Source organism: Suncus etruscus, chromosome 2, assembly GCF_024139225.1.
Source record: "Suncus etruscus isolate mSunEtr1 chromosome 2, mSunEtr1.pri.cur, whole genome shotgun sequence".
Lineage (NCBI taxonomy): Eukaryota > Metazoa > Chordata > Mammalia > Eulipotyphla > Soricidae > Suncus > Suncus etruscus.
In genome coordinates, this window is record NC_064849.1 from 79,492,524 (window position 1) to 79,511,960 (window position 19,437).

The window sequence follows — 19,437 nt, forward strand, 5'->3', positions numbered from 1 at the left end:
AGATGGAAGAAATAGGGAAAACTGTTCTTTGAGGAAAAAGGATGCTAGGTACTAAATAGCTAGACTTGTATAACCTTATATCAAAAGTGACATTACAATTCCTCTATGACTTTTTATTCAGTAAAAGTGATCCTTAAATCCAGTCTAAATTCAAAGGGAGTGCTCTATATAATTCATATTTCTCCAATAAGTGTTTATGCTTAATAGCATATTCAAGTGAACAGATAATTTCTCAGCCATGTACAAAGGAAAGTTTATTGTTAAGCCCATCACACATACATATACAAACATATAATTTATGAATACACACAATCCAGTATGTGACCTTCATGCATAAAGTTTTGTCAGAGGAACAATGCTTGACTTTTCAAAAAGATTCACTCATTAAAAACAAAATTAACTTTGTGTTCATTTTAGCTGTAACCTTTAAGCAATCAATGGCTTTAGAGTTGCTGTAATCATTCTTTAATATTAGAACTATTGAAAAGCTTTATGATCACTGATGAATGAAGGGAAGCAATATTGATTTCTGACCAGGAATGATGATCTCTGGCAATATAGAGGCATAGTTCAAAGGGAAAAAATAAACAAAAGCACGCCACTAGTTTTGGTAGGTCAATCTAAATCTACACTTTAAAGTTTCATTATCCTCAATATATGATAATTTAGATGACATTTTAGGAAGTTATAGAATCATTGATAAATTATGCTTATTAAAGAAAAATATCTACATCTTTGTAAACATAGAGACATGCATGTAAACATAGAGAATGCCATTTGTTTCTATTTTGTTTTGGGAACTCCTGGTTTTTGCTAAGGGACTAGAGGTAATGTTGGTGATAGAAGTGTGGTCAGCTGTAAACAAATGCTTATTTGATCACACTCATTCAAGACCAACTTTAGAAACATAGAACTGTGTTATTATTATGATTTGGATACCTGCTGCAGACAGGTTAGTGTTGCTAAGCAGAACTTTTGTGGAGTCCGGAAAACCTTTCACGCGAGAGAAGTGTGAGCACGAGTGGACGAATATGAAATATGAAATAAATGAGACCACACAAAATATATTGTATGGGGACCCTCGCCCAAGGGATGAGAGACAAATTTATTTTTCAGCCGATGACATTTTATAAGGACAGGCTTTGGAATGCAGGGTGTTCTCAAAGAGCAGGAGAGCTAAACAAGCCTTAATAAACATATTAAAAGACCATTCTTCAGGTGAGAAAGAACTCTGCTGGAGGTCAGTGAAATCAGAGCTGGGGATGTTTATGGTTAGCAAAAAGCAGGTTTTTTAAGATACCAGGAGGAGAGAGACAGATATTTTTGATGTCAATGTAGTAGCTGCAAAATAGATTTTATGGGGGACGGAAATAATTGTTTACCATCATAGAGCTAGACTCAGAAAAACAAACTGTTGGTGCCAGGTTATACGAACTAGCCAGAAGGAGACTTTTGGTGGGCTTTTGGCACTGACATTTCTTTGTCTGTAGGAGAGCTGAGGCTAGATTCCTATAGTGGCCAAATAGAGAGAAAAATGTAATGTTACAACCATGTTGGAATTACTGCCAATGATCCACGCAAAGGGTCAAATGATTGACTTCGCTAAGCGGGCCTTTTGGCAAATAATTCTTTTAGAGGAAAGCACTGCACCAGGGATGGGGAAAAACCACGTCTGGTGCGTGCTTTCCTTAAATGGGAAGTAACAGGTATCTGCCCAGGTTTGATGGATCATGCCTCATGAAATATTACTGTTATTTGTAGGGGGGCATTTCTGGCTCTGTGCTAATAAATTACTTCTAGCAAGCTCATGGGATCATATGGGACTGAGGGAATAGAGCTGAGATCAGTTTCATGTGCAGTTCAAAGGCCCTACCTGCTGTGCTATAGCTCCACACCCAAAAGTGTTAACTCATACTACATAGTTCCAACTGTAAAAATTATTTTACAGCTATAATGAAACGGTATATTTTTATTTTGACAAATATTTATTGAGTATAAATAAATGTCCTGCACATTAAATATCAAGAAATATGCATTATTAATTACACCTTAGGCTGAAATACTGAGGGAATTATAGAGTAAAAATAACCACTCATGATACAGTAGCGATGATTCCATTCCAATACTGGACACAGTACTGATTTACTCACAAGACACAGTAAAATCCATCAAAAAAAAGGGTGCCACTTTCGCCAACCTAGAATACCACAATAAAAAATAGTTTATCTAAGTCCCAGTAATCTCACTTTTGTCATCAATTTATCAGCTCAATTTGAGATTACTGTTATAGAATTTCAAGATTCCCATTTTCCTGGTTTTATTTTAAATTATTAGTAATGCAAGAAAAAAAGATATACAGAACCACTGATACTTTTAAGTAAATTAGTCTTTCATAGGAAGTGGGTAAAATTTTAATATGAAGAAAACATCTCACAAGTATTAAGTCTCTTAATGAATAAAAGAAAAAAGAAAGATCCTGTCCTTCAAAGAAAGAAAACAAAATTAAATCTGTTTATAAATTTGTAAAGGTAAATGTTTCCTAGTCCTAGATAAGTGTTTATTTTACATGATATACTTGAAAGATACAAGTCTATGAAGCAGGAATCTGTGGCAATCCAAATTCATCGACCAGGACTCCATCCTTATTCTTTGTGTCAGTAGGAACGCCTTCTGGAATAGCTGGTGCAGATGCAGCTTCATCCAGGTAAGAACTGTCTTCATCAGCCAGTAGCTCGTCACCCAGGGCATCCATCTCTGCTTCTAGGTCATCTTCATCTAATTCTGGGGTGCCATAACTAAGACTCAGTGACTCCTGAATTTCATTTGCTTCTTCCATCATATCCTCTAGCTGGTTTTGTAAATCCTCAATTTGATCGATTTTCACTTGCTTATATGCATTTTACATTTCCTTGACTCCCACTTTAATAGCATCAACCGTGGTCTTGGTGTCCTTCAGTGACTGGATGGTATAATTAGCTTGTTCCATGTTAAAGGACTGCTGGGTGAGATTGTCACGCTGCTGCTCATACATCCTCTTTTGCTTTAAAACCCACAAAGCTTTCTGCTTGACCATATTCTTTGCCGGACCTTCTCTCGTCTTCTTGATTTGATCCTTATACTTTACTAGCTCAGCATCCAGGCGAGAAATCTTTTTGTCAATGGACTCTGCCCTGCTGTCACAGTGCCTATGCAGTCAGTCAGGCTGGGTGATGGAGCCTTCGGTTTGACTTTGCCGAAAAATGGGTTCATCTTGACTGGCCTCACAAAGACAACCCAAACAAACACTGGAGCAAAATCCCAAACGGAAGAAGAACCCCACCACCTCCCGCTCCCATGAAATGATATCTTATAATTTCAGTAATAGCACATTTCTCTTTGTTACAAAAATAATTTAGAAATGAGAAAATTTACTAATTACAATTTGAAAAAAATGTATACAAAAGACACGTTTCCCATTTAAGGCTATGATATTATCCTATATGTATTTGCTCTCCATTTCAAAATTCAGTCCTAATTTTAAGTTGGTCTATATTTTGTAAGATACTCTCAGTTTATTCCGAGTGAAAGATTTTAATTAAGATGCACAAAGAATCAAATCTAAATTGAGTCAAATGTCTCCATATTATTTTAGAGTCTCTGTTACTTTCACTCAGTTCCCAATTATTTTTGTTTGTTGTTTTTTAGGGGGGAGGGAAGACACACTGAGTGGTGCTCAGGAGTTACTCCAGACTCAGAGCTCAGAGTCAGTAGCGTGTAAGGCAAATACCCTAACCTCTATGCTATCACTGTGCCCCCCAATATATTATTTTCCTTTTTAAAAAAAAATCTGTTTTTGACAACCCCTTCTTTTACCTTCCCCATGCAATATAGCATTTTTGCTGTCAATTCATTGTCATTTAATATTTATTCTCATCAATATGAAAGGTCCGAAAGTCCTAATTTTAGCTGCCCGGCGCAAAGAAATGAAGAGGCTTATGAGTTCCAGCAGATGCTTTAAAAAGTGCTTTTAATACTGACCATTATGAATGGTCAGGGTCTATGAATTCCCACCAGAACCAAAGACCTCGTGGGTCCCTCGTTACCCCCTTATATAGGATGGGAAGTGGGAGGGGAAGAAGAGTCCTTGAGGGCTGGACTTCCGCTACGATAACACCAATGATTCGTGAGGTAGGGGTAGAGGTGGGGCCGAGGCAGTGACGACTTCCTTAAGGGTGGAGCCAAGGTAGTGACGACTTCCTTAAGGGGCAGGACACCCGCCAAGGTTGGTGGGGGGGGGCTAATTTCCCTTTTCAATCCCCACTTCTTGTACTGGAGGCTTCTAATCCTAGAAGCCAATGTGATTTGGGGCCTTTACTTTTTGATATTACTGGTTATAATTATTTGCATGAGCTAACCCTGCATGGGCCAATGGCTACCAGAAGTAAAAAGGCTTAGGAGGGGCCCCAGTAGGGGTATTAGATAGGGGAGAATTACATTTCATAAAGACCATAAGGGACCATTTAATAGCTTTTTATCTTGGCCAGCTACTCTTGATGGTGCTTGATTCTGTCCCACACATTTGAAATTAACTTTTGTGAGAGTTTGTTATTTCTGTTTAGCCCTGCTAGTTCTAGTTACCAATTTACCTGCAACTTCTGAGCCCTAGCAGTAGAGTGCTCAGACCTAGGAGTGCCTAAGAAATGTATGCTAGGCAGAGGGATGGGCTCTGTTCCTGGGATGATGTTAATGTTGGGGAGCACTAATGCTGGGATGCATAAGCCAAATTTTTACCACATATTTATACCCGTTCCGGAGGTAAATACCCTGGGCTAGAGGGAGCAGGCAGGACTTCTAAGCACTGAGTACCTTTTACCTGACCCAGGTTTACAGATTTGGTGCTGTTATGAATAGCAAACAGAAGATTTGAAGCTAAACGGGATTACCTTTTGACATAAGTACAGCTAGAAGAAGCAAAGGTTAGATTACCTAGTCAGACAGGGACAGCCAGAGGCCAATTTTCCCCCCACCCCCAAGAGGGAGGCAAAGGCTGAGGTTTTGCTTTACACACCCATTCTGGCCCCCCAAACACACACATGGGAAGTAGAGGACCGGAGGTAAGCAGTTCGAGCCCTTCCTTAGCAAGTGCCAGGGAGAGCATTTTCAGAGTTAGTGAGTGCATTAGGGCTGAAGTGTGCCCGCCGGACCCGTATCTTGAGAGGATCCTCAGTGTGCTTCACTTTTCAGGTTTTAGATGGAAGGCGTGAACCCAGGAAGCATGCAGTTCACCTTGACAGCAGTTCTTTTCACATAGGCTGTGAATTCCACAACGAAAATAAGGAGGTTTCTGCTTTTTTTTTTCATTTCTGCAACTTAAACAGCTGTTGGGGTAGAGAGCCCTAAACTCCAGTTGCCTTTCCTGCACTGGGTTAGACAGAGATGAAGAAATTTTATTTTTATTAATGACTGTTTTACTTTTTAACATTACCAAGAGAAGCATAATTTTTGCTACCTGCTTTAACCTCTGGGATAGATAGGCATAATGTTATTTTTAGTTGTTAACTTGGCTTATTAATTCCTGCGGCCTTTATTTTCCCCTTATAGTTTTTTTTTTTGATGACCATTTTGCTTTAGAGATTTCATTACCCTAGAAGTTATTAGAGGGAACGTGGTCGAAGATCAATCTTCTGTAGCTACTTCAGGCTGACAGGGGACTGCAGTTTCAATCACTAGATAGGGTGAAATCTCATATTTCCCTAAAGGAGCAGTTAACTGGTTCACTTTTGCAGTTTTAACACCTGAAAAGAATTAGATTAATTATACAGGGGAATATTACTTAACCCACTCAGGCCTTGGAGCAGTAAATAGCACAACTTGAATGGCACAGCTGTTCTTATTGTCTGTAATGATAGCACAAATTAATCAACAGAAAACAAAGCATTATAGCATTATGAATAAACACAGTTTTGAGTTACTTCAGTTAGACTAACATTTGCATTTACAATTTATGATTTGGTTTAATACAACTAGTAAGAGCATTTTTACATAAGTTACTTCAAAGAAGTGGGTTTTAAATTAGGCCCACTAGAATTTTAATTAGCTACCAAAAATGGTTTTTCTCTCCACCTTTACCTTGTACCTTACCCGGTATTTGAATAACTTGGCTTTTTCCTTTGCACATATACAGCACTGTTGGAGAAATCTCCATCTGGGGCACCCCCATTACTTACAGAACTTTTCTGAGGATAGGTTGTGGACACTGCAGGTTTTTCACAGTTACTCAGGTTTGGCTGATGAGTTGGTCGGTTCAGCATGAGGTTCTTCTGGCTGGGCATCTCACCCTCTGCAGGAATTTTTAGAGGTGATTCGTCTGTTCCACTCCTCTCCAGGTTTGGAAGAGACTGACCTCGAATTCTCTTCTGAGCTTGAGGGAGAGAGCAGGCTGTGATGATCTTCTAGGAAAATCTTCAATTTCCTTACTCAGGCCATTTATTTCAGTTTTTCGCCGGTGCCTGCTTGTCACACCGCCTCAACTCCAATTATTCCTCTAAAAGAGGTTTTTGGGGTTCCCTCACTAATTTTTTGATTTTCTGTTTGCATGAGGACTACTCCTCATGCAGAGAGAAAAGCCATTTGCTTGTATTCTGTGCAAAGCAACATGATGCCATGACATAAATAGTACTAAAAGGTTCTGGGAGAAGAGAAAAAGCAAATATTACTTAAATTACTTAGATAATTCTAGAAAATTTTTTCTGCAACGAAACATTTTATACATTTTTAAATAAAACCATGACCAATTTTATAAAACCTCCTGTGATACAAATATTAATGTTCTTGGTAACATATAATGAAAAATTGCAAAATAATATTTTAATTATGCTTAATTCTAAATATAGAAATTCACTTAGTTTTCTAAACAGAAAACACCAGGAATTTACGTTACACAAATTAATGTTGAAAACCAGAAAGAATGAATACTTACTACTTTTGGTAGAACATGCTTAAAAACACTTACACTTTTTTTTTTAACCTAGAGACATATTAATAATTATTTAGATTGATTATACACATTTTTTATTACACATTTTTAATTTCTTTTACACCACTTTTCTTTTTGCATGCAAGGCAAACGCCCTACCATTCGGCTTCTTCTCTTTTTCCTCCCTTTTTTTTTTTTTTTTTTTTTAAGCTTCGCCACTCATTCTTTTGCAGTGGTTCTGTTGCAAAAAAAAAAAAACTCCACGTGCACCGAAAAACAAACAAACAAAAATAACAACAGTAATTTGCAACATCCTCTTATTAATTTTTTTTTAAGAAACCTTTAAGTTAGAAAAAAAATTTTTGACTTCCAAACCATTTGCTAGATTCTTCTTTGATATGTAAATGACCTACATTTCCCAGCCAGGTGAGGCTAGGAGGACAATAGTTTGCCCTGGGGCGTGGTGAATTTCTTCACCACGTGGTGAGTTTAAAAAGCATTTTTTTTTTCTTTCGGCTAGAAAAAAACGGCCAGTTGCTTTTTTTTTTTTTTTTTTTTTTAGCCTGAACGCATGGCAGGATAGTTGGGGAATTGCAAAGTTCAGAAATTCTCCAGGAAAATTTATTCCCGATGGCCATTTGAGAAATCTGGGATTTGCAATTTCCAACACCCCCCGCCAAGTCCCTAGCGTGGACCTTGCATGCGCCAGCTTCCTGGTTGGGTGGGGAGCGGGTTAGGCGGGTTTCGGGCGCCCTCTCGCTGCGGGCGGCGGGGGTTGCGCGTTTCACTGCTGGGACGACTGACGGGCGAGGGAGACGCGGGCTCACCGGCGGTCGGCCCCTTTTCCCAGGGGTCGGCCCTTGAGAGGGGGTCGGGCGTCCCGTGGTCAGACCAAAAAAACATAGAACACACAGACAAGAAACAAACAGACAGACAGACAGACATTGGCGCCACAAATAACCAAGCAAAATGCGTTTAAGTAATCTCTGCAGCCCACAATAAATTCTAGACAGACAACTATGCCAATGACCAAGTTCTTGAGCTCCACAAATCACAGGCAGACAACCTCTCCAGCAGCCCGGAAACGTCTTTCCGCTGCTTTTACTGAACCCCTGGGGTACCACCAGGGTTGTGACCTAAGCAGCCAGAGTTCGTCAACTCACTGTCACCTGGAAATACGCGTCAGGTGGGGACTCCAATCCCGGAAACACATCAGGTGGAAGATCCCTAAGTCACGCGAGGGACTCGAACCCTCCTATTATACAAAGTCTGCTATCACTCACTCGGTTTCCACATCGAGCAAAAAGCTCATAACATTAGCCAAGCCACCACAAAGCTAGCTTCCCACTGGACACAGAATACAACATAATCTCAGACTAAGACAGACACGAAGCAAAGCGTGCTCACACACACACATACACACATCAGAACTCACCAGACACCTTTTCATAGCTTTGTGCCGGGCAGAATGAGTGAGGACTCCTGGTGGCTCGCCAAAATGAAAGGTCCGAAAGTCCTAATTTTAGCTGCCCGGCGCAAAGAAATGAAGAGGCTTATGAGTTCCAGCAGATGCTTTAAAAAGTGCTTTTAATACTGACCATTATGAATGGTCAGGGTCTATGAATTCCCACCAGAACCAAAGACCTCGTGGGTCCCTCGTTACCCCCTTATATAGGATGGGAAGTGGGAGGGGAAGAAGAGTCCTTGAGGGCTGGACTTCCGCTACGATAACACCAATGATTCGTGAGGTAGGGGTAGAGGTGGGGCCGAGGCAGTGACGACTTCCTTAAGGGTGGAGCCAAGGTAGTGACGACTTCCTTAAGGGGCAGGACACCCGCCAAGGTTGGTGGGGGGGGGGCTAATTTCCCTTTTCAAATATGCCATCCATAAACTTCTCACTATCACTAGGACTAGTCTAAGCCACATCATTAATTTTTATTTATTTATTTATTTAACTATTTATTTACTTATTTGGTCTTTGTCCCACATCTGGTAGTGGGCAAGAATTTCTTCTGGCTCTATGCTCAGGAAATAAATCTAGAAAGCTTTAGGGATACCAACCATATAGGATCCTGGAATTTGAAGGTGGGTTGGCTATGTGCAAGGAAAAAGTGCTCTTGTATAATTGCTCTGGCCTCATTCACTTTAATTAACTTCACTGTATTTTAATATTTTAAATAACTACCCTCCATTTTTCTTTAGTTGTTTTTACTCCTTTCTACTTTACTCAAATCAGTCTAAAAACTAAAATAATATGATTTTTAACATTTTATAACTTTGATTTCTCATACTTAAAAATATGTATAGATATGAAAATTCAATTCATCCTATAGGCTAAGTTTACTATTCCAAATTATTTCTTATTCTCAAAATCTCTATACTAATAAACCAATCCTATTATTTCATCTGAAATATTTTTTATCTTATCTTAAGCTCTTTGCACATGTCTATTTTCTTATCTGAAGCCCTTTGGTATTCAGATGGTATTTTCATAGAGATTTAACAGCTCTCAGCTGAAATCTTTCTCTTTCAAATATATATTTTAAACATCAAACCTTAAAATATAGTCAGGTGAGGGCCAAAGAGATAGCATGGAGGTAGGGCCTTTGCCTTGCATGCAGAAGGAAGGTGTTTCAAATCCCGGCATCCTAGATGGTCCCCTGTGCCTGACAGGAGTAATTTCTGAGCAGAGAGCCAGGAGTAGTTCCTGAGCACTACTGGATGAGACCCAAAAACCAAAACCAAACCAAACCAAAACAAAACAAAACACCATATATATATAGTCAGTTTATATAATATTTTTATATTTTCATTATGTGATCATTACATATGACTTTAAATATTAACATGTTTTATTCTTTTATGGATCTAATTATAAAGGTTCTCTTATTGATGATAAATTTCCTGCAATTTGGTATATGATCTATCTCAATCCTCAATCTTTCATACATTACATGGTACCGGTATTTTGAAAGTTTAATATACATTTTAAGGCTGTAAATGATTACAAATTTATATTTATTTATGTGTTTATTTTTATTTTGAATAGAAAATATAAAGTTTTGAGCTACAGGAAACTATAAATACAAATACCTGGGGCTTGCAAATTGGCAAACCGTGCTGCACTGATTAGTTTTCTTCTTTTATTTAAAACTTGAAAATTGTACTATGTGATAAATCGTGCAACTACACATTTAGTTTTATATCCATATAAACTCACAATGATGTTATAAAAAATATACCTATAACATATTTGTTAATTTTCACTTATTTTCACTATTTTTTATTTTTTTAAATATTTTTTAAATATGGAATGCTTCACGATTTGCATGTAATCCTTGTTCAGGGGCCATGCTAATCTTCTCTGTATCATTCCAATATATGTGCTGTCGAAGCGAGTACTATTTTCACTATTAATAACTGTAATAATCATGCTTTATTGTTTATCAGCATCATGGTTTACAAAGATAGTAATAGTCATGTTCTAGAAATGTACGTTACAGTGTATTTTTACACCACCACCAGTGACTTCTTTTTTCCCCTCCAGAAGGGTTCCCTGGATTCCCCACTACTTGTACCAAGTTCCACCCATCCCTAGTCCCACCACATTAGCAGGCACTTTTTTGGGGGATGGAGTTGGGGAGAGGGACAACACCCGGCAGCGCTCAGGGACTTTCCCTGACTGCACTCAGAAATCAGTCCTGGCTGGCTCAGTGAAACATATGGGATGCCAGGTATCGAACCTGGGTCTGTCCCAGGTCAGTCGCATGCAATGCAAATACCCTACAACTGTGCTATCACTCCGGTCCCTAGCAGGCACTCTTTTTAAGTCTGGTTGTTGAAGTTGCATCTATTGTTTCCTGTGTGTTTACACTGTGATTTGAATATAAGCTCTCTCACTTCATTAAATGAATATATTCTCTGATCCCCTGGACTCCTACTTCCTCGTTTTCCCATCTATAGCTTCTTCCCACACACCCTAAAATTCTTTCTTTCACTGTTCTCACTGTTCTTTGGGGCCAAGGATAATTTAGGATGCAGGGTTTTTTTTTTATTTTTAATGTAAAATTTTATTCTATATTAACTTAAAGAGATAGAAGTAAGCATTTTTAATTAAACATTTTGAGATACAGTTAAAAATTTATCTATAGTTGAATTTCAAGCAATGATCTAATACTCAAACTCAATTTACCTGGGGGCCGCAGGAGGAAAGTCGGGGTGATCCTCGAGTGCAAAGTCAGTAGTAAGCCTTGAACATTGGGGAGTGTGACCCAAACAACTAAAAAAGAACAAAACAAAAAAAGATTCCTCTAGGGCAGGGCCACAAAATGTTGTATGGAGGGCCGTTTGCAGCCCGCGGGCTTCGAGTTTGAGAATACAGGCTGCCTGTATTAATTTCCCACTACCAATCTTGTCTCTATGGTAGAAACTTAATTGTCCCCCTTTACTCATTCTCTCTCTGTCTCTCTCTGTCTCTCTTTGTCTCTCTGTCTCTGTCTGTCTCTCTGTCTCTCTCTCCCTCTCTCTCTCTCTCTCTCTCTCTCTCTCTCTCTCTCTCTCTCTCTTTGTGTGTGTGTGTGTGTGTGTGTGTGTCTCAATCTCTATCTTCCCTGTTTTCTTTTTATGCATCACAGTTTACAATACTTGTTTCTGATGGGTCATCAGAAACTGTCTTTCAGTTCCTATTTCTTGCCCAGTGTTCATTTTCATCCCAACAACATCCCCCACACACCATGATTTCTATTTTCTTTAGGTGCTATTCTCATATGTTTTTATTGTCAAACTATCTTCCTCAGAAAACTGAGATCTTTGGAATATTATTGATGTCTGAGTGATCTATCTGTTATACAGTCTTCTAAATGCTAGGTTCTCAATACATTTAAAATGATTAAATACTTGAATGAATAATCAACTACCTAACTCATAACCTAAATTGCATGAACCTAAAGCTTCTTGTCAAGCTGTATTTCATAAATTTAACAGGAAAAATATTTGGTAATTTCTGCATGAAAAAAATTCCTATCAACTTCAGTGAATCCAAATGTGTTTCCTTTAAAAATAAGAATTATAGGGGCTGGTAAGATGTTTGACTGTTGACTTTCACACATCTGTATAATCATGGTTTGATCTCCAACACCTCATATGATCACTCTAGCATGACAGTAGTGATACTTGAGTATAAAACCAGAAATAAGTCCTGTGTAGCACTGGGTATTACCCCCTAAAAATCCAAGAAGTCAAAAGATAATTAAGGTTCATAAAAATTTCAGTAATCAAAAAAAAATTCAGTAATCATACTTAAATATTAAGTATCAATATAACTATAATTTTGTACCTCTGGCTTCTATAGGAACACACTAAACATTTATACATATTAAATTAATTAAGGAGTGTGTAATTGAATTCAATGACTTGAAATAAGTATCTATTTTCTGTTCATTTTACTTATTAGTTATGTCCCAAAGTCCTTGAATTTTTTTATTTGTATTATAAAGTATAATGTATATTTAATTTGAAGTAGAGTATAATTGGATCTCAAATATGGAATATAATATACCAGATCATTAAATCCAAATTTGTTTAGGTGAATTAGTAAAGATAACTTCAGTGATTTTATACAGGAACAAAACAATTATGAATCAATTCAAGGTAATATTTGACAAACATTTATATATCATTTTTTGTTTCAAGTATTATATAAAGCAACTTGTGAACATTAACTTCTTGATTATTTTAAAATTCCTTCTATTATTTCTATAAAATGAAAAGAAACCAAAGCCGTTTATGTAACTTAAGATCAGAAGCTAGATTACTTCCCTTCCAAATAACTTGCTTTTGAATTAATTTTTGCTTACTCCTGGCTCAATGCTCACAGATCATTCATGGTTATTCTGAAGGTACCAGGCATAAAACCAGGGTCTGCCACATGTAAATCAAGCACCTAATGCCTGTACTATTTTTTTGTTTGTTTGTTTGGTTGGTTTTGAGGCCATACCCAGTGATGCTCAGGGGTTACTCCTGACTTTATGCTCAGAAGTCGCTCTTGGCAGGCTAGGGGGATCATATGGGATGCTGGGGATTGAACTTGCCTCAGTCCTGAGTCAGCTGCTTGCAAGTCAAATGCCCTACCACTGTGCTACCACTCCAGCCCCACATACTTCTTTATGACTTTGAAGCTCATTCTTTGAACTACCATGCCATGAATAGTTACTGAAACATCAACACTTCTTGTTTTGTTTTGTTTTGTTTGGGTCATACCAAAAATTCTCTGGTTCTAATCCTGATTCTATGTCTAGAGATCATTACTGATAGAGCTTGAAATGCTAGAGATTGAAACCTGATCAGTAGCCTTCAAGGCAAATATCCTACCAGTTTTGCTATTATTCAGACCTCTAAAAGTCATGTTGTCACAAGTGTTGTTATACATGGCTTAAATCTTTTGTGTTCATGACCATTTTTAACCCTGAAGACTCATATAACCATGCAAATAGAAGTACATATAATTGGTTTAGAAAGCAAATAAGAACTGATATTACAAAGAAATTTATTTTAAAACAAAGTTTTAAAAACTGATCTGACTCCCCAGCATTACATTTTCATGCAAAGTATAAGAAATTAAGTTTTTACAGTTCCTAAAGTGTAGAAGAGAAGAGAAAGGCCATAAAGAGAAAGAGAGAGAGAGAGATGAGAGAGAGAGAACAATAAAGAGAGAAGAAAAATGTTTACCATAAAGGTAGGCATGGGGTAAGGAGTGAAGCAGGGGACATTGGTGGTAGAAAATGTGTTCTAAGGAAGGGATGAATTCTTGGACATTGTGTGCATTAAACTCAATAATGAACAAATTTGTATCCCTGTATTTCACTATAATTCAATTAAAAATTTTATTTAAAAAGTAAAGAATATTAGATAAATTAAGCAATTTAAGCAAAAAAAGAGAATAGCTTGTTAGAGATATAACACAAAATACATTTTATTGAGTATATAATAGAATGCATTAACATATGAAAATTAACTAATAAACATAAAAATAAATAACTATAATTGGGGAAGATTAAAATAATCTCCCATACAGAAAATTTTCAAATGATTTAATAGTACATTCTCACAAACTAAAAGATATATACGTCATTTTAAAAATGTCTTATGTGATGTGATATTATAATTGAACTAGCTAGCCAAAGTAACTTCATAGTTAACATATTATTTACTATGTTTTAATATTCTCTAATAATAAATTGCATTATATAATTTAAAATATATAAGTTTAGAATATTCTCAATGGTATAATAGATTCTATTTTATTATTCAATAGTATGTCTAGCTTAAATAGTAGTATATTCACAAAGGAATAAAGTAATAGTACATTAAACAGTCTATGGACTCTTGTGTTATATTGTATTATACAGGCTATAGGATGCCAGAATACAGATTTGAAATTTTTGTAAAGTTTATGTATTACTTAGAAAGTAAGAGAAAAAAATTTCTGGGAATAGTCTCACACTTGTCTCCACAAGGAAGTAAATTCAAAGTAAATTTTGGCAAGAGGTGAAATTACTAAAGGTAGGTGGATAGAATCATGGATCTTTGAAATTTCAACATCAAAATTCAAACAGCTTTGAAGATGTGGGACTGACATGAAGAGGAACTGATCAGAGAAACCTTCTTTCTAGAACTGATCAGAGAAACCTAGAACAACAGCTGCTCTCACTTGTGTCGCAGTTGATCTGAGGAGACAAGTTACTTCTGAAGTTGTGAGCACTTCTAACCCAGCCTGTCCTAGTAAACACATTATTCTTGAGGCGTCTCCAAATGCAATGTCCAATGAACATACCAATAAATAGTTACAGCGTTAGAATTAAGATTCCAACACTTTAGAGTTCATAAGATATTGTAGCTGCTGTTTTCACTATAGCGACAATTATGTCTCTCTATTCAGTTAATTATCAGCACAACTAAAAACAATTTTGACATGTTTGGATTTTTAATTCACTTATTTGTAAATTTGTACGTTAATAAAAAGAATGTATACCTCTGTATATTGATTTTTATAGACACATGATTTATATTTTACTTTTATGCATGTGAGTCTCACCTGGTACTGTTCAGACAGTACTCCTGGATTTGTACTCAGGAATTACTCCTGGCAGTCTCAGGGGTCCATATGAGATGCTGGGGATTGAACCTGGGTAGGCTGTGAGCAAGGCAGATACTCTATCTATTGTGCTATCATTGTGGCCCCAGGGTTTTATTTAAAAGTTTTTTTGGTTAGAGTAGAAATAAAAAAAGGTTCAAACTTAAGTACCAAATTCAAAGCCAATGACAACAGACTCGATAGCCAATTCACAATATACTAGACAGAGAGGACCACCTATACTAGCAGCCTGGGGGTTAAAAGAGGGGGGTACAAATGCATGCTGGGAACAGGGGTGAAGGGAGGACAATATTGGTGGTGGGAAAGACCCTGATTCACTATCACTATGTACCTAAAATATTACTGTGAAAGATTTGTAATCTACTTTGATTAAAATAAAATAAAAAACCTTCTAAAGATATCATTAAAAAATCTTGGTTAGAATATAAAGAAATATAATCAACTAAATATACCTGAATAGCTCAATATTAATGAAATAGAAAACATATAAATACACTTAAAAACTCTTAAAAACTAATCTCTTCAATCAAGTAAAGAGTCACATGACCAAAGAAGTCCTTGTACTTAGCTAAATCTCATCTAGTCCTTCAATATTATATTGTTTGATTTTATATAAATATGAACATAAAATATTTTCTGGATTATTGAAAATGGGATTAGTGGCCAGAGAAACCACTTAAGAGTTAAGGTATTTACCTTGCATTTGCCTGGCAAGCTAGTTCTAAACCTGAAACCACACATGGTCTCCTGCACCATTAGGAGTGATCCCAAAACACAGAGCCAGGAGTAACCTGTGAGTACATCTAGTTGTGGCTGGAAACAAAATAAAATTGAAAAATATTATGAAACTCCAGAAGTAATAGGGAATCAGACTAATAATAGAAAATGACCACTATTACCTTATAGGTTATGCATTAAACATTAATTAAAATGTTCTTTATCACTACAGCTACTGGTTTGCAACTGCTCTAAAAGTGGTTGTTGTGGCATTCCTCTGTGGGAAAGAAATTGTTACACAAGTCTTTCTTAGCCAAACAGTAGGCATAGACGTGTGTGACAAACACTGGAGATAATGGAATTTAAATAGAATTTAAACCTGCACTTGTGGCCAAGTCTTCCATCTTACTAGATGTGAAACCTTGGGACGATGAGACAGATATGGCCAAGTTGGAGGAGTGCGTCAGAAACATTCAAGCTGATGGCTTGGTTTGGGGCTCTTCGAAACTGGTACCAGTGGGATATGAAATTAAAAAACCTCAAATATAGTGTGTGGTTGAAGACGATAAAGTAAGAGCAGACATGCTGGAGGAGCAGATCACAGCTTTTGAGGATTACGTACAGTCCATGGATGTGGCTGCTTTCAACAAGATCTGAATCTTAGGGCCATGGCTCTTCAATAAATGCTTGTAAGACAAAAAAAAAAAAGTTCTTTAATATACATGAAAAAACATACTTGCCAATATGAAATATATTGTTGCTTTATTCTGACAATTTTCAACTAAAATAGCTTTATTTATGAGAGAACATTTGTTCAAAAGTCGAAAGCCTTTTCATTATTAACTGTAGGAAAAAGCATTGTGCAGCTGATATTTTATAGAGAACAAGTTGATTATTAAATATGCCATAATGCATGTCACCGACTGATTATCAAGTCCATACATCAAGCAAGGCAATGTGGAGAACTAAGGTTGACATTTCATGTTAAAATTTATTTAATATGTCACGGATGTCATTACATTTTTCTATAATGAGTACTTCAAAGTTGTCTATCCAAAAATGAAACTTTATTACTGTCAAAACATAGACATGGAAAGTTATTTAAATTTTGCAGCTGGGATTACTATAGTTGAGAAGACAGCATTTTGTGTTTACACTTTCAGTTACTGTCAAATGGAATTTTTGCACCTAAATATAATTTTTATATGTTGTACTCTAAAATAAAATAATAATCTAAGAAAATATTGAATATTAATATTACTGTTCAATTTTGGTGCTATTAGGCTAATACACTGAAGTTATATTTACTAATCTAACAATATCAATAGAAAATATAAATAAAGGATATTTGGGAAAAAATTAACATTAGGCAGGTTAATCGAGTCTTTATAATATACATTCATTGGGTTAATTAAACTAATAATATGTGAATTATATAAATCAAATTTATTGCAAGTTTACTTACATTTTGAATCTTTTTTTTTTTTTTTTTGGTTTTTGGGCCACACCCGGCAGTGCTCAGGGGTTACTCCTGGCTGTCTGCTCAGAAATAGCTCCTGGCAGGCACGGGAGACCATATGGGACACCGGGATTCGAACCAACCACCTTTGGTCCTGGATCGGCTGCTTGCAAGGCAAACACCGCTGTACTATCTCTCCAGGCCCTACTTTTTGAATCTTATGTGTAAAATTCCAAGGGCTTTTTGGCAATTAATGAATACATATTTATTTTCTTCTTTCTCTTCTCTCACCTTCTAAAGTCAAAATATGAAAAAAATTAAAAGACTAATACAGACAAAAAGAGGCAAGAAATATATAATATTAGGGGTGCTTGCCTTCTACCTTCCATTTAGCCAAACTGGGTTAAATCCTCTGAACTAGCTATGATTCACTGAGCATCATTAAAAATGTTCCTGAGTACAAAACCAGGAGTAAGTCCTAAGAATCACTAGATATGGCCCAAAAATCAAACTAAAGTAAATCAAACCAACCAAATTAAGACCTAGTCTAACTACAAGTGTCAAAATAATTAAAAGTTAGGGATTATTGGAGTATAATAGGGAAAGGAGTATGATTCTGGTAAGAGGAAGTATTCAGTCAGAAGAAAGAAGGTGGATGTTTATATAGTTATATAACACATCATATTAATCTATAATATAATATATTGTAATATATAATTAATCACATAATATACAATTTAAGAGAAGATGTTGAGAAAAAATTATCTAAACTAGTTGTTTAAATTTTTGTGCTTCCTTATCATTTTTAATTTTTATCTTTTTAGGGCAGCACCCAATAGTATTGAGTAGGCACCAGTTAGGAGTACTGCCAGTGACTCTTTGCTAACCAGAAAAGCAATTCAAAGCAAAAATGCAATGCTGGAAGTGATGTGTAAATCATTGGGCCACCAAGATCATCCCCTCAGCTATCCTTTGAGATGCCCAGGGCTATCTTCTGTGATGTTTGTGAAATCATGTACTGCCAGAGACCAAACAGAGGTTGGCTGTATTGCTAACAAACAAAGCCTCATCTACTATCTCTTTGACATCTAATTCACATTTTAAATTGAGGTTTATTTGTGTTTGTGTGTGTGTTTGTATTATGGATTTAGGGCCATACCAGCAATTCTCAGGAGTTACTCTTGGCTTTGAGACAAAAAATTACTCCTGACACGCTCAGGGGACCATAAGGAAGGTTGGAGATCAAACCCAATTCAGCCATGACCAAGCAAAAGCCCAACCTGTTGTACTATTGAGGGGTTGGGGCTGATCTATATTCTCTTTTATTTACAAGCTATTTTCCCTTTATTTAAACATCTTCATTACATATATAATTGTGATTAGGTTTCAGTCATGTAAAGAACACCCCCTTCACCAGTGCAACATTCCCCCACCAATGTTCCAAATCTCCCTCCATCCCACCCCACCCACACCTGTACTCTAGACAGGCTTTCCAGTTCCCTCATTCATTCATATAATTATGGTAGTTCACTGTGTAGTTATTTTTAAAACTGCACTCAACACTCTTTGTGGTGATCTTCATGAAGTGAGCTGGAAGTTTTAGCCCTCCTCTCATTGTCTCTGAGGATTGTTGCAAAGATGACTTTTATTTTTCTTAAAACCCATAGATGAGTGAGACTATTCTGCCTCTCTCTCTCTATCCCTCTGACTTATTTCACTCAGCATGATTAATTCCCTGTACATCTCTGTATAGAAAAATTATATGACTTCATCTCTCCTGATGGCTGCATAATATTCCATTGTGTATATGTACCACAGTTTCTTTAGCCATTCGTCTGTTGAAGGGCATCTTGGTTGCTTCCAGAGCCTGGCTATTGTGAATAGTGCTGCAATAAATATAGTTGTAAGGAAGAGTTTTTTGTATTATATTCTTGTGTTCTTAGAGTATATCCTTAGGAGTGGAATAACTGGGTCTATGGGAGCCCAATTTCCAGATTTTGGAGGAAACTCCATATAGCTTTCCATAGAGGTTGAATTGGACGGCATTCCCACCAGCAGTGGATAAGAGTTCCTTTCTCTCCACATCCCCGCCAGCACTGATTGTTCTCATTCTTTGTGATGTATGCCAATCTCTGTGGTGTGAGATGGTATCTC

The 19,437-nt window shown here is 36.7% G+C and overlaps 3 pseudogenes; 1 reads left to right on the forward strand and 2 right to left on the reverse strand.

Moving 5' to 3' along the window:
• Window positions 1-2,178: 2,178 nt before the first annotated feature.
• Window positions 2,179-3,249, reverse strand: LOC126001176 (charged multivesicular body protein 5-like; annotated as a pseudogene).
• A 7,008-nt stretch (window positions 3,250-10,257) lies between these two features.
• Window positions 10,258-10,357, reverse strand: LOC126002309 (uncharacterized; annotated as a pseudogene).
• A 5,691-nt stretch (window positions 10,358-16,048) lies between these two features.
• On the forward strand, window positions 16,049-16,173 carry LOC126002476 (uncharacterized; annotated as a pseudogene).
• The last annotated feature ends 3,264 nt before the right edge of the window (window positions 16,174-19,437 follow it).